The sequence below is a fragment of the Tachypleus tridentatus genome, chromosome 7 (assembly GCF_004210375.1).
Source record: "Tachypleus tridentatus isolate NWPU-2018 chromosome 7, ASM421037v1, whole genome shotgun sequence".
Classification (NCBI taxonomy): Eukaryota; Metazoa; Arthropoda; class Merostomata; order Xiphosura; family Limulidae; genus Tachypleus; species Tachypleus tridentatus.
In genome coordinates, this window is record NC_134831.1 from 33,212,100 (window position 1) to 33,229,066 (window position 16,967).

Below are 16,967 nucleotides of genomic sequence, written 5' to 3' on the forward strand. Positions count from 1 at the left end.
GACCCTTGTGTCAAATAAGATACATTCAGGTTAATATTGTTTTAAAAAATCGCGAGAAGCTACACCACGGCCAACTGCAAATATCCTTAATTCTAAATTGATAGATTGAGGGAAGGCAGCCAGTCAATACTCAATAGCACTCACCCCCGTCTCCTTGAATACTATTCTCTGATCATTTAATAAGATTTGACAGCTCTCTTTGAACACACTTCTGACCCTAAGGCGTGGAGTGTGTTTATATGACAGAGTTGGAAACCATGAATCCTTGGGCACAATAATTACTAGTTCATACAGCTCGAAATTAGCACACATCACTTATCAGAAGAGATGTGTGCCCATTTAAAGTGTATAGTGCGGACACAAGAAAAGCTATGATTACGCTGCACGTGCACGTTGGTGGTCATAGTTCGCATTTATCTTTGTCTGACTGGAACGTTATTTACCTTCGTGTTCATAAAATAGATAGTTCCATTACATTGGTTTATTGAGTGTATATATTTAATATAATATGTTTTTCTTTTACTAACCACTGTCTGGGTAATTTCCTGGATTATCTTTCGTCTCCAAGTCGATACCTTACAAATGTACAAAAACAATAGCAACTCCTGAATAAGTATTTCTCAAAATCTTTTTGTGAAAGCACTAGCAGTTATGTTTTACTCATACAGTTGTAATTATATCAAAGCTAAAACTAAAGTATTGAGTATTATGTTTCAATATATTACGTTCATAGACTTTTCTCTTTGTGACTTTTGGATATATGATGTTTCAAGTGTATCAAAAATTGAAAAAAATATCTGAAACAGAATATTGTTTTTAGCGCAGATTAAAAAAAAACTGAATGAATGATTCATTCAGCTAAAAAATAACGTTTTTTATACAACTTCATATGCTGTTTTTGCTCTTTTATGAATTATTACGATCGAAAATGTCTTCAAAACCGAGAGTAACGAACTGATGAGTCAATGTATTTTAATCACTGTAAACAGTTGTTTTATGACATTTCATACTCCAAGTTATGCCAGATTATTAAATTAGTTGTATTAATTATTGGCCTAATTATTAGTTGTTTTTTTTGTATCGAGGTAGCTTTTATTTTATCAGAAATTTGGGATTATTATTTATTTTAATTTTGAATAGTTTGTTTAACAAACATTAAAATGCTGTGTCGATAATAAGATACTGTAAAGTTGATTAACTTATTTAACATGTTGGATATTGTTTCTAATAGGAAGAAACACAAATCTCTGTTCACATGAATATGATAATTTTGCGTTCAGCTTTTAGCTAAAATAGTAATATTTTTCGTGTTTTGTTACTCCTTCCGAGCAATCCCACGACCGTAGTAGGAATCCCATACATATTTATGTCTGCTAGGGGACCCATCTGGTGTATTCTGTTACCATCTAAGTGAAAGTCACTGTGAACGAGTGGGATATTTATTTACTTCTGCAGCTACAGGCGTCATTAGTAACCGTCAGGCCAGGGCTCTTGTCAGCGACTGATGGTTACAATGGAATGACATTAATAATGGATTAAAGTTCCTTCGAGTCAGCTCAGCAGTATAAGAAAAAGTAGTGACGGGAGCAGCTTATCTAACTGTGAATAAAATCGCTGGGGTGCGTGCCCCCCTTTTCTTTTTTTCTCTTCTATGTAATTGATTCATATGTACATCTCTCTTCTATGTATAACTTTATATATCGCTTTCTTTGGTCGTTTAGCTATCAGAACTGCTTTAGAAGTTATACTTGCTGGGGTAGTGATGGATGAAATATGCAATAGTAAATTCTACGTTTGTTTTCCTTTAACCTTCATGATTAAGTTATTCGTTCATCATGCTTAGCTGGTATATACATAAGTAGATTATAATGGTATATGATTGTTGTTTATCATTTTAAGTCTTTTGTCTTTATTCTTGTAAAAATTAGACAAAACTAGTTACATCTATTTGTCTCTATATGTTTATCATGTCTTCTGTTCTGTGCGTCTGTTTTTTTCTGTGTTTATATGTCTGTCTCTGTTTCTTTGTCTTTCAGACTTTGTTTTGTTAGTTATCTCTCCAGCCATTTTCTGTCCACCTGCTCATCAATGTCTTTGATCATCACTCTGTATGTTTCTCTATATACACTTTCATGTTTAAATCGGCCAATTAACGTATCATGTCTGAAGTATAATCTTCCTATCTTTTGACCTACCAACAGTTCAGTATTTGGATGTCTAATTACATATCTGATTTTATGACTGTAAGTGTTAGTTACTGTAGCTTGGTGCAGACGGTTAGCTACTACATTAGCAATGTCAGCTATGTGTTCTTCGTGTTATATTAACAATGTTGCTCAGTGAGACAACGTTTTCTTCAGTTTGGTTGAGCTCTGTGTAAAGTTGTTTTATTTCATGATTCACCTTAATGGTTCGCTCTTTAATTCAGTAGTCTGTTAACTTATTTAACTGTTCATCGGTGATTGATTTATAACGAAAATATTACACAAGATAAACATTACACAGACAGACAGACATGATTGGCTTGTAAAAAGCCATGTAATCCCCGAGGATTTAGTGTTATAGCGTTTGTTCATGGTGTGTATAATCAGTCAACTCTCTCCAACCTAGCACCTTAGAGCCAAGTGGCCTGTTCACACATAACCAACTTGCTTCCGGCAACTGTCAGTACAACATGACCCCCAATTTTCTTTGAGCAGTGACTCACCTCTTCAGATGAATATGTATATATGCTTATGTGTAGCTATTTCCCATTTATTGTGATGCTGAAACTGCCCAGAAAATAGACGAAAAATGATGTTTTGGTTACAAGCATTTTTTTGTTGTAAAGACAGCGATATACACACACTTCTCTCTGACAACACACTGAGCTGTTGCTTCGTCTTTTTATTTAACCAGTCAGGCAAACGAAGATGTACGCATTTTTCTCTAATTTTACCTGCTGCTAATTTTGTTTTTGGAATTCTGTTTACAGTAATATTGACATTGGATTTAATTACCCCTTTCGTGTGTTTATGGCTCCTACGGTTACATTTCGGGATTTATTTTTACTTTGTTTCAAACTAATTTACTTCGCAAGTCCTCACGTTTCCACTGCTATACTACTTCGAAATTTTTCTCAGGGTGTCTGATCTTTTCGCTTATCATACCGTCTAAGATTTTTCCACATATTGAGTGTACAGGATAACACGATATAGCATTGGATATTGATATACCTGTTTCTGTTATTTGAGTATGTATCCGACTCCGTTGTATAACACGATATTACAGAAATATTGGGGTACCTATTTATATTATTTAGATTTTGGCTGACTCCATTGTATAACACTATAAAGTGTACCTATTTTTGTTACTTAAACTTGTGGCTGACTCCAGTATATGATACGATGTAACAGAAATGTTTAGTTACCTATTTTAAATTTGTGGTTGAATCCAGTATGTAGCAGAAATTAATTGCTTGCACCACTAGCTCGTAATGTGCTGTCAGTCAGCCAGTCAGTAGACACTAAAGCAAAGTCACATAAAGGTCCCTTAATGTTGCAATTTGTACTGTCGGTAAAACGTGCGTATGTCATGAACCACGAGAGGAATTATGCACTTTGTAGGCAAAAACACAGCATGACATAAATATCTAAAACGAGAAGTAAAAATATTTGTAACTTTTATTTTTGGTTTTATTAACTGTTGAAACAAAACTCTTTCGAAGACCCAGCAGAAGTATAATACAACTGTTTGAATTTTGTTTAATAATTCTTTTTATTACTGGTATACTATGTAGGATTGTTGTAGGAACATTGTAAACGACTAGTCCTGATTACGGATACAATTTAGTTATAGACAGTTTAGAAAAAATGTATATGGAAGACCAGTTGGGTCCATATAGCCTCATTTGTGATATTAGGGTCAATTCCTTACTCTGTTTAAAAACTTTATATATTAAGTTGAGCACTTTTAACTTAAGCGTGGAAGGTGTGAAGCGTTTTCTCTGCTGTTTCTGTCTCTCTCTTTCGAAACAACGTAAAGTCGCAGTAATTTATTTTCTCACCCCAGAAGCTGTGTACGTTCTAATAACAGCTTACACAAGTCACAGATTTTTGTCATTGTCAAAGTGTACATATATATATAGTGTGGCCATTTTGTTAAACGCGAAGAACTACTTTTCATTGTATTTAATGAGTACTAATTGTGTATTTCACCAACAGACGGAATAACTTGTCTTATACCCCCATACTTACATTGTCGTCCCGACAGTGTGTATATATCTATAATTTATCCTAATTATTATGTATGCATAAGCCTGTGTTGTTAGAGTTCTATAGGTATATTTCCCGACTGCAATTCTGTACCATCAAGTTTCATTATATACAATTATACATATAAAGGACTCACATTTTTGATGGTATTTTTTCAGATGCCAGGCGCTGCGTTACGTCACACTGGAGTGTATTAAAATACCTCCTGACTACCTCTGTGCACACGGTATAACTATTATTGACTATTAAGTTTCAGCGTTGTAGTTTTTGCAGGCACGCGCGTCATACTTTATGCAGGTGTTACAAGGTGAGAAATCCTCCCCTTTCAAACACACACAATTTATTTCTATAACATTAGTCGAAAGGTGGAAGGTTGATATAGAACAAAGTGATTTCTGTGCATGAAGGGGAAGGGGAGGAAGCAATATGGACGTATATAAATATAGTTTTATCTCGTCTTCAAATTATTTCTCATAAGAGAGGGATTTTTTGTGTATTACAAGGATATTGCATGTAAAGGATGGCCATGTTAGGCTTATATAAAGACATTTCATGTTGCACACGTTATCTTTCTCAGTGCCATGGAAATTATTTCTTAGAATGCACAACTTTCGGATGTAAATTTTTGAGCTCCCACAAAATGCCGTGCAAGGAAGGATAATGCGGAATAGCTATTATTTACAATAAACACAGCTTTATATATTTGTTTTTAGTGAATTTCGTAAACGATTATTTTAAAATGTATCCATATTTTAATATGTCTGTCATTCTAACTACAGCAAAATGGATTTGAAATGCAGAGAACACAGAAATGATGTATGACTTCATTCTGGCGCACTGTGAGAGATGTAATAATATTGTAAGGAACTGATAAAAGTTTCTGTGTTCACTCTCAATTTCCAAGTTAACAAACTAGTTTCAGCTGGAGACATCAAATGATAACTGATGATGAATTCCAGAAATTGTTGACGTTCTCTTCTTTTTTTGTTGTTGAATAGAAATTCTTCTTTTCTCTCTCTCATATTTCCTATTTCTCTTATGATAGCTATTTGGTTTGCCTGGAAAAATAAGGACCTTCGCTAGTAGAATAGCAATGACACACCATCGTCAATACTATATACGCTATTTGTGGTCAACACAAGTATTTTTTTAACATTTAGCCCCAGGAAAACATATATTTTCATTTTTCATTTCTTCTAAACCCTCATATATACACTTAGAGCACTGTCGTGTGCGTTATTTATTTTAACTTTTCTCAAACAAGTTTCGAGTTTGATTGAACTAGAGAAGACTGAGAATTGAAGAAAAGCAGCTGCTGTATTGAAACTAAAAAAAAAAAAAAAAGAGTTTCATTTCGACTTCCCAAGCCTCTCCTGTCTAGCTTAAACCAGGTGAAGCTTAAAGTTATTAGGATAAACGAACTCACAGGAGTATTGTTGGTTTTTCGGAAGACAAATTAGGTGTAATAGTCATTGTTCGTTTATAAGTTTTTCAAGAGAGTCTATAACTATTATTTAATTCATGCGTTCTGAATGGATTTTATTTATACCGACACACGTATGCCCGCCTTCTTCCCTTTCTGATCGGTATTATGTGCAAGGTTATCAGACCTTCTAATTAGAGTCAACGCCCGGTTTGCGGTGACACTGACTGCAGTTTGAAAAAGTATCTGTATTTATGACAAAGATGCTGAGGCTATCTATATTCAGTCATCTCTCATTCTGAACTACTGAGCAGCGGACAGGCAGTCAGTCAGCATCATACCTGCCATTCATGTTAGTAGTTTGACTTGTCACTCTTATAACCCATCCACAGCGTAAAGTGATGGAAATACTTTGTATCTCATAGATTTGAACCCGGTTCACCAATTCCGAAAGCCATAGCCATACGGGATGACCCTTGGCATAATAAAACAAACAAACAAAAGTGATTATGCTTATAGAATTGTATAAATCCCCCATTATTTTTCTGTTTATTTATTTTTTGGTATTAAGCTATCTGGTGTGTAGATTAAATGATAGGTTAAAAGTGTGATTCAGACCAATGAAGTGCATGTTTGATATGCATTTTATTTGTCATGACAGTAGACTCCTATAGGCGGCAAGGAGCAAGTGGGGAACGGCAGTGATCACTCTCAAGATAGAGGATTCCCTATGAGCAACAAAGAAATTTCAATTTAGAGATTCTAAGTTTACATTCGTAAAAATATTTAAAATAACAACAACGTAAATTGTATAGTGACACCAGTTACTGACTAACAGTGTTCTCCTCGTTAAGTGCTATTTGACAATTTCTGGTTCGTTGAAAGTTTCTAGGCCAGATGTGTAAAGAGGGTGCTGCTGCTATTCATATACGTACATCATATGAAGCCTTTCGTGCACGTATGAGGAGGGTCAACGTCTACGTTATTGAGAAGATACAATTTGTCGTATTAATGATATTTTTGGCTGATCCTACTCTTCATAAAGAAGCTCCTCTGGTTGGAATCAAAGCGATGGAAGACTGACAAAACTTGGATTTTTATTTCTTGGTGTATGTCATTGACTTCACGCTCAAAGCCGGCACACTTGTTTGGACTGTGAATTTACTCTGATGGAATGCATTTCGCTTCTCTTGCATTGGTTCGTTGCCATAGCAACTAAATCTGTGGTCAGCGCGCTGGTACATCATCGTCAGGCACCGGACGCGCCGCCCGTATAAGTCGCTCCCTGGTGAACCGTCTTTCCTTCGTTCCGTATTCACGACATGGTAAAGCACGTCTGATCCGACTGCCACCTAGACGTGCCTTGCTTCCGAGAAAACCCTTCTCCATTAATTTCCATGAAACCAGGACTGAACCACAATGAAATGTTCTCTTTGTCTTGTCCACAAAGTGTAGAAACTTTTTTATTTTATAAAATACTTATCATTAAGTCAATTGACTCAGAAAGTTAGGATAGGCTAATCTTATTTACCTTCTTTTTCGTTTAAGTACGCTTTTCCAGTAGCACAGTGGTATGTCTGCGGACGTACAACGTTAGAAACCTGGTTTTGATACTCGTGGTGGGCAGATTAGAGACTGTCTACTGTGTAGCTTTGTGCTTAACCTTAAACAAACGGAATCATTTCTGTACTATGTGATGAAACACGGGATATGTATATATATATATATCTTGATCTCGTGGCTTCGTTTTTACTCACAGACGTTTTAAGTTATTTCGACAGAAGATTTAGTTAGTGAAATATTTAATATTCACCTAACCTTCCTTTTTCAACATGAAGCCAGAACGAACCTGTAAGTGTTAATGAGTTAAATACAGTGTTTCTCTTGTATTGCTAGTAGTAGTAGAGAGAAGGTTTTGAAAAAATGTGAGTCGCCGGTCTTGGTTGCACCATAGGTAGCTAGTTTCAGGGATCTGATTGGTGGAGAAGATCTGCCATCTCCCTTGTTGGAATTTCACTGGTTTAAGACGCTGTTTTTCAACGCCCATCGGAGTACTTTAAAACAAATTAAAAACTCATTTCGAACGTGATTTGTCGTTTCCTTTTGTGTACAGCCAACCGTGTTCTTGGTGCTGCAAGGGTGTGATCATCGCGGGGAACGCTCAGTTTAGAAAATAAATTTAACCCCACAGTTGAGAAGTGTATTAACATAAAATTCTTCAGCTCGCAAGAGTCGCTATGGCAACGTGTGTATTGATTGGCACTGCGGAACTACATTCTTGAATAAAACGTAATCAGGTCTTGCAATGGAAAGATGAGGTTGAGCACGAACAAAAGGACAGCCCTCTATAGGCTGCTGTGTAAAGGTTGCATAATAATAAAGCCTTCTCTATTCTTCTTTTCCTGATAAAATCTGTAGAAAGGGACTAATTCTCTTGTACTGCATTATTTATAGGAAAGCCGTAGAGAACTTTTTTATGTGGTAGGAATTCTTCGGAGTAACTAATGAAAACCTCGTAACGTGATTAGACAAGTCGTTTTTCAGATATGTTACCTTTTACAAACTAAGTTACGGTTTTTGGTACTATGAGGTTCATTAAGAGGTCACTTGTTTTCGAAAAGTAACTTGCAAGAGTTTTTAAATCTACTTTTACAATTGGTTAAATAATATTTTAGGCGAATTTTATAAAATTTGATACATATCCTAAGCAAAACAAAATTTATCTATTCGCGTTTCAAATTATATTAATGTAAGACATAATTTCAAACAATAGAAAGAAGTGTTTCGCGTTTTCATATATCTGTGTTATTAAACTATTTTCGGCAAAATAGGCGTGGTATTTCCTGGTGATTATGGCACTCGACTCGCAATCCCACTATTTGTTAATGAAAGAGTAGCCTATGAGTTGGCGGTGAGTGGTGTTGAATTGCTGCCTTCCTTCTTGTCTAACACTGCTAAGTTTGGGACGACAAGCGCGGATAGCCTTCGCGTAGCTTTGAGAGAAAAGTAAACAAATCAAACCAGTCAAATTTATATTGTAAATTACTTACTTTGTGGTGATACAGTGACTAGTTTTTTGCAAACTTTCTAAGTTTTTATTTGTAATAAAGAACTGAAGAGAAATAGTAAATAATAAATAGTACATGATAGCAATACACATGATTCGCCGCAGATAAATATGTTAAAGAAAATGTCATTGTATAAGTTGATTGTTTGAAATTTAAAAAAAACACAAAAACGTTGAAACAAATTACGTCTTTACGTCAACAAATTACATCACTAACAAAATATTTATTTTAATTCTAGCTTGTAATTCAGAAATTCAGTGGTTATTTCGAGTCTCCGTATTAAAAATTAATTAATTAACACCTTGAAGTAAATAAAGTCGTTATTGTTAGCTGCTTGTAAAAATAACACATTTGGGAAAATAAAAATGTGTGTAGCTCTGAGGTACAGGGAGGGGATATAAAAACAACATTAAAAGTTTAATGAGAGTGACCTAGCGGAAGCCAGATTAACCTTGTAATTCACATATTTAAAGTAACAAATATATATTTTGAGGCAGCAAGTGGGAACAATAAAATTAGTCTATGTAACATTAAGTCAAAATTATAATTAAATGAAAGTATTAGACTGTCAATTGCGTCAGCTGTAACATGATGAACAAATAGAAGTTTGTTATGTAAAGTGAACAGACTGGCAATTACGTCAATTGGCCCCCTAGAGGCATGGCGGTAATTCTGTTGATTTATAACGCTATAATCTGGATTTCGATACCTGTGGTGGGCAGATCACGGATAGCCTACTGTGTAGCTTTGTGCTTAACTACAAACAATGTAAGCTGCTACATAATAAACAGATAGAGGTCTGTTACTTAAAGTTATTATGTGAGCAATTAACATTATATGTTACATGATGTATATGTATGTGTGTGTATAAGTCTAGTATATAAAATTATTAGACCAGAAGCTACATCTATTGTAACATCGGTATTTATTCACATTTCAACCAAAATCCCTTTGGAGTGTATAATAAAATTATGCCAAACATAGACAGAGTTTTTGTCATTTCAAAGCTATTGAATGATAGTGCGTTTTCGAGATTCAACTTTCGCCAATCTCAGTTGTTTGTTTGTCTGGATCTTCCTCCTTTCTGTTAAATTTTTTGGGTTCAAACTGAGTTGGACATATGGGTCAATGAAAACTAGGATTGGTAAAATATATCTTAATGAGGGAGACATGTGCAAAGTTAGGACTCATACGGTGGTGAAGATACACTATTAGGTTTAACACTGATGACTCATGTTTCACTTTATCATAAAGTCTTATGAATAGACGTTAAATCAGTGTATATTCATATATAAAACAGTTTAAAGTCAAGCACCATTGTTTTAAAAATTCTTTTAACATCTGGCTAAGTACAGTAGTAACGAAATTAGAATTTAGTCATTAAGATCGTCTTTTGAACTTAGCTGGAAATATTCTACTGCCAAATACCTACAATTATTCTGTTACTCTGATTTCAACAGAAACTGAAACAGACTTCTTATGGCCTTGCTATCATAAAGGGGCGTTATAATGTGATAGCCAATCCAGTTATTCAGTAGAACTGGCGGTGAGCGACGTTGATTAGCTGTTTTACTTCTAATTTATAACTTCTAAATTAGGGATGGCTGAAACAGGTAACCTTCGAGTAGCTTTGCGTGAAATTCAACAGACAGTTTCAATTTGTTCTTTAACTCTTAAACAACAGGAATGTTGTAGGTAGCAGCGTCAACTGATAATGGCCACTCTTTAAGGGTTAACAGAATTTTTAAAAACCCGGTGGTTCAGCAATTTATGAACTCACTTCACCAAAGGTAGTGGTTCGATCCATGTTGCGGGCACAACGAATGTAGTCCATTATCTTCTTTGTTTTTACTAATAGATGCATCAAGTGAATGAAATTTCAAAAGAAGGTAGGACTGGTTGCCATAATTTTAATTGATGGTAAATGAATTAGTAAGCAGTTTCAAATTCAGTAAGAAGTGGAAAAAAGTACGTCCTTTTTTGAGGTTTGGGGTCGAATTGGAACGCATATATTACGTACATTTATAATGTCTCTGCATACAGATAGTTGTGTCCATCTGAGATAAGACAACTAGAGAAAAATGAAGGAACCAAAAGACAACAGCACTGAACGTCGAGTACATTATTTAAGGTCTGTCTGTTCAAGGCCAAGAATGAACTTCGCAATTATCAAGAATTTGTTTACCATGTGAGTTGACGAATAAATTGAACTGGTCCTGCAGCACAGATAGCCCAATGATGATCGGACACTGGGCACTGTACCTCATCCTTTTCTGGTCTAGCTCTGCCAGTTTGTATTGGGTTGAGGAATAATTCGTGAGCGTTTTTTCAAGTTAAAAAAATATATTCATAAATGAAACGCTTTCGCAAAATATTTCATGTCATTTGGTAGATAAATTTTTGCTCTAATAGATGGTGTGTTTGATTTTCATATGTCTTTAATTTTTGCTTTCATTTTCAGCTCATTAAATGGAATGTCAAGTGGACAGAATCGAGCATTTTCGACACCATCTGCTTTTCGCATTTAATTTCTTGCAATTTCGTTTTAAACAATGCATACTATATACCTAGGTATTACATGAAATAAAGTAGCATAATAAATGTTTTGGGTGTAATGTGTTCATGCATTGAAGTATTGTATAGTCTTGCATGTAATGCTTGAATGAAATTATTTAAAAACGCTCACGAATTATTCCTCAACCTAATAGAAAGAGAAGACAAAAGTAATTGAACCAATTGATTCTTTGTTTATATTAAAAGTAATTTAATTAACCCTACAGTTGTTGTTGTACTTTGTTCTGTACGCTTTGTGTTCTGAATTTTAACTAGTTAACGGTGTTAAGTGACAGAAATTATACGAATGCCTCATTTTTTTTCAGATGCGAAATGGCCAAGAATTGACATTCTATATGTGTGTTATTAAAGAAAGAAAGATACAAGAACGTTGCTGTATTTTTCATCTGCTGACTTATATTTTGGTGTGATTAAATAGTTTTTTTTTTCCCTGAAGTACAGGGACGGGTATGGCCCAACGATTAAGATGCTGGCTTGTGAATCTGAAGACCCGTTTCCGCAAAAACTCGCTCCTTATTTTTTGCGTTGAGTGGGCTATAAGAGTGACAGTCAAATCCCGTTGTTTTGCCAAATAAGAGCGGTCGTAGAGTTTCCGATGGATGCTAATTACTACTTGCCTTCTTGCTAGGCTATCGGCTTAAAATTAAGGACGAATAACGCAAAATTCCAAACAGATAATTTGCCGTGATTCTTTAGAATAAAAACTAGATATTATTTACAATATCAGAGTTATCACATCTTCTTAGTGCTTTTCATGCTCCAGTTTTAACTTTTTGACTGTTTTTGAGTGTTGAAAAATTATGAAAAGAATTGTTGGGATTTATAAAAAGTTGTATTGTATTCTAATATTCTACTTATTTCAAATGCTTATTTGCACGTTTACATATCACTAATTTTTGTTTTCTATTTCTTTCTTGGTATTTGTGTCTCTTTTAAATATATATATCTCTATATATGTGCCCCACGCTAGTACAGTGGTATGTCTACGGATTTACAACGCTAAAATCAGGGGTTCGATTCCCCTCGGTGGGCTCAAGCAGATAGCTCGATGTGGCTTTGCTATAAGAAAAACACACACTATATATGTATATTTATATTAATACGTTTTTAATGTAACATATTGTTAGTCTACCTGGTTTGGTGTTGACATGTTAAACATGTTAGTCTATTCGGTTTGGTGTTGACATACTGAACATATTGCTAGTCCACCCAATTTGGTGTCGACGTACTGTGAACATATTACTAGTCCACCCAATTTGGTATCGACGTGCTGAACATATTGCTAGTCCACCCAATTTGGTGTCGACGTGCTGAACATATTGCTAGTCCACCCAATTTGGTGTCGACGTGCTGAACATATTGCTAGTCCACCCAATTTGGTGTCGACGTGCTGAACATATTGCTAGCCTACCCAAATTGGTGTTGACCTACTAAACATATTGTTAATCTACCAGGTTTGGTGTTGACATACTCAACACACTGTTAACATAACGGTTTAGTGTTTACTGTTAGAACAAGCTAAATTTGATTTTCTGTAGGTCTAACTTAAATTTACCAAATAAGGGATAGCTATCGCAGATAATACTCGTGGATTTCAGTAACAACGTTTTAACTATCTCTGTCCTTGTGTGCATTGCTTTAGTGCTTGAACTGGTGCATGACGCTAATGACTTAACAAAGTTACATCTTTCATGTGTAACTAATAACGTCTTGACTTGTGAACAGCTATTAACTAAATATTGCTACTTACAGGGTAGATGACATCTGACGTGTGGAAGTTTACTAACTGTCTTGAAATGTGATGCAGCAAAAATACCCACTCTTTGGGTAGGTATAACTGTTAGTTTCTGTGGAAGGCTATTGGGTTTTGCTGCCTTTTCTAGAATTGTCTGACAGTTCTATGATAAATGAACTCATACTTTACATTGTATAATGTTCACTATCCATGAGAAAAATGATTTTATTGAAATTTTAGTTTAAAAATGAACTATTATGATAGCATTACATCACAGAATATATTTTAGAGAATTGTATTTTTGTAGACACAAAAAATGAAAGTGTCATGCTTTTCTGTTGCAACACTCATGAGATTTTTGCTAAAGAAAACCAATTTTTTAAAGTTTATTTTGTGATTGTTTTATAAATCTGAAACATATCATGTTTGTGGAAATCTCAGCTGTTTTATTTATTGCTTAACTATAAAAGTATTGCGTAGTTATAAAAGATATTACCCAGTATGATTGGTGATGTTCGGTTTGATAGTTTCCGAAATTCGAGTTTTGGACGTATATGTCGCAAGCTTCATTATAATAAGACAGTGATACTTGCAGGGAAGATGACTTTTGGCCTGTTTGAAAGTTTGTCAACAAATTCATCTGTGAGCCAGTATTAACTGAACAGTACTGCGTGTAGGGAAGATGACATCTGATGCGTATGGAAGTTTATTGACGTCTTGATTTGTGATCTAACGTTAATTGACCAGCAATTCCTGTAAGTGAGATGACATATGATGTGTGTGCGCGTGCGTGTGGATGTTCATTAATGTCTTGACCTGTGAGTCAGCGTTAAATAAATTTTTACGAACGTAAAGGAGAATACACTTGAATAACATGTCTTCAAACTTTTAATGATCTGTATTCCCAAGACGGCTAGGGTAGGTATTAAAACTTTAATTAAAATAAATTACAGAACGTTTCGACCTTCATGAAATTTTCTTTGTTAACCCGAAGTTGATCTAAGAAGGTCGAAATGTACTTTAGTTTAATACCCATACCAGCCGTATTGAGAATACATTTTTACTTCAAGTGGGTTTCTCGTCATCAAGAATCATTTTTAATGATCTGTTATAGCACATAAAATTTTAGAATGTATCATACCACATAAAAGTTTTTCGTTAACAACGATTACTTTTGACAAGCTGGCCTTTCCTGTTCTAACATTATATTAATCTTAAGAAATGAAGATAACGGTTGGCATGTCTTTGGAAAGACGTGACATGTCCACAACGTAATCTGTCAGGAGTTACGAGGGCTCGTGGAAGATGCGAGGCACAGAAAGGTGCACGTGAAGTGGCAGGAGACTGTCTAGAACAACATTCGACTTGAGCTTTTAGGTTCTATTTACTTTCCTATACTATAAGAGGTTTTACAGTCAAACATAAACGGTTGTACGTAGACTGATTGTGACGTGTCCCTGACAAGGCAGCTTTACTGCTACTTCTTGCTGAATGCTCTACCGAAGTAGATGCCGTTTCATGATTGCTTCTTTCAGATCTGTAAAAGGTTTGTATTGACAAGATCAAGTGAAATCTTTCTCTTTCTTTCTTTTTGTTTCATGATCCTATTTTATGATGAAGTTTTTTTTTGCATTTCTAATATGTGTTTTTAGTACTTGTACTGCTAATACATACAAATTGCATTAATTGATAGGAAGTGTGTTAACTCATTCAAAATTCAACTGATCTTCCTACCTTCTTGACACTACCATACATCCAACTTGTGAACTGTAACTTTCAGAGATACCCTTTGTTCCTTGGTAAAGTGGAGAAAATCGGGGTTCCATGCAGACCACTAAAGTCTGAGGCGTAATAAACTAGTTACATCACTGATTATTTTATGATTTTATTGCTATTGATTATTTTTAATCTATGGTAACCAACAAAGATAAGAAGTTGAATTTACTAAAAACTTATTTTGCTAACTTTGCTGCTTAGTATCAAAACACTTTACATTTTGTTCACAGCGGGGTCACTTAAAACCTGTAACCTGTTTCATTACATCATTGTTAGGCCTCAGTAAATACTTAAGGAATGTAATCTGTTTCATTAAGCTATTGTAAGACATGCTTATTAAACTATATTCTCAGGCAGTTCTTATTCCTCTTTATTATTTATGTCAGTCTTAAGTATAATTCCAGATTTTTAAAAAAAATATTTTAAACTGATATTTATCAAGACAGCGTGCCTCCTCAAGCAAAATATTGGATGATATTAAGTTTTAAAAAATGTCATGAGGTTAACTATTGTATTTTATCGTGTTAATTCCTTGTAACGATGTTCAGTTGTTAACTCCTATTACGTTTAAATCTGTTTACTTATATTACCTGAGTTTATGTTGTTTCTACTTACTTGTAACAAAGTTTTATGTTATATCTCACTTAATTAGAGCTTTAATGTATTTCTGTCTTATTCATTACCAGAACATTTTATTCATCACCTTTTACCAGGTTGGTATGTTATTTACCAGTTATTACTAGAGTTGTATGTTATTTACCAGTTATTACTAGAGTTGTATGTTATTGTTTACCAGTTATTACTAGAGTTGTATGTTATTTACCAGTTATTACTAGAGTTGTATGTTATTTACCAGTTATTACCAGAGTGGTACGTTATTTATTACTAGAGTTGTGCGTTATTTACCAGTTATCACTAGAGTTGTATATTATTTATCAGTTATTACTAAAGTGGTATATTATTTACCAGTTATTTATTAGTTATTCCCAGAGTGATATAGTAGTTATTCTATCTTTTGTTTTCTTTATTCTCACCAAACCTTTTTCTCTCTCGTAAATATTACTGTTACTTTATATATCTTACTAACCTACTACCTATTATAGTAATATTTTTTGTTCGTTTGTTTCTTATAGATTGTTTTGTGATTTTATTTTAAAAAGTTAAGTTTTGGTTGTATGGAGGAGACAATTTGCCAGATACTTAGGACTTAACCGTACAGTAACTATGAGTTGTGGAGAAGTTAAGGAATCATGTTTTTACATGGTGTAAATAATATTATTTCGTATACTTATAAATTCAGGTGACTCACTACAATAATAAACTCTAGAGAGAGATAGGAGAGAAACAAAGGAATATCATCGATGGGTAGAACTGGTAAAATCTAAGAGCACTTCGGGCTTTAATAATATTCACCAGTTCCACAAAGAACCGTAAAGCAAAGTAAATACGGTTTTGTCAGTACTGAGCTCGTGTGGATATCCCTCAGAGAGGTCTGGATATGTTTATAGGAGTGTAAAGGTGAAAGAGAGAGAGTCATGAGGTATGTTTTAAATCTATTCTCTTCAAGCCGACTCTGACTGTAGCCCCTGAAAAAAATTCCTTTGACTGCTTTCTCGTAGCTAATATATTGCCTTCAGAAATTGGAGGAAATGCGAGTTAGATGATAACCGTGTTGACCTGCTGACATTAGAACTTAAAAATAACAGTGATATATAGTCAGCCCTCATTTTGTACTCTGACCCGTTTTGCTACTGTGCTTGTGAACGACCTTAAAGCTAATTATACTTAGAAAGATCAGTGCATACCACAGATGTTCACTTCTCTCCTACTAAGTAATGTACAATTTCTCTCCTTACTTGAGTTTCGTTAGACCTTTATATTTGCGTATTAAATACTGTAATTGGATAATTTATCTCAACACTTTGGTGTTCTGACAATGTATTGATTTTCTGGCTCTAGTTTGTTGGAGAAATAGAAGAATCCTTTGTTTGTGATGAAGATGGTGACATTGTTTGTGCTTTTGTTTTCGTGGTTTGTTCGCTGGTTTCATGTTCTGGGTACATTTTGATAGCACTTGCTTTTATTTTTTATAGCATTACAAGGTATTAGTACAGTTCTTCGTGTATAATACACTCATT

General features: G+C 34.5%; 1 protein-coding gene across 10 annotated transcripts in view; it reads left to right on the forward strand.

Moving 5' to 3' along the window:
- Positions 1-16,967, forward strand: part of LOC143255390 (uncharacterized) — a 187,450-nt gene that overhangs the window by 93,829 nt on the left and 76,654 nt on the right. The window lies entirely within an intron of this gene.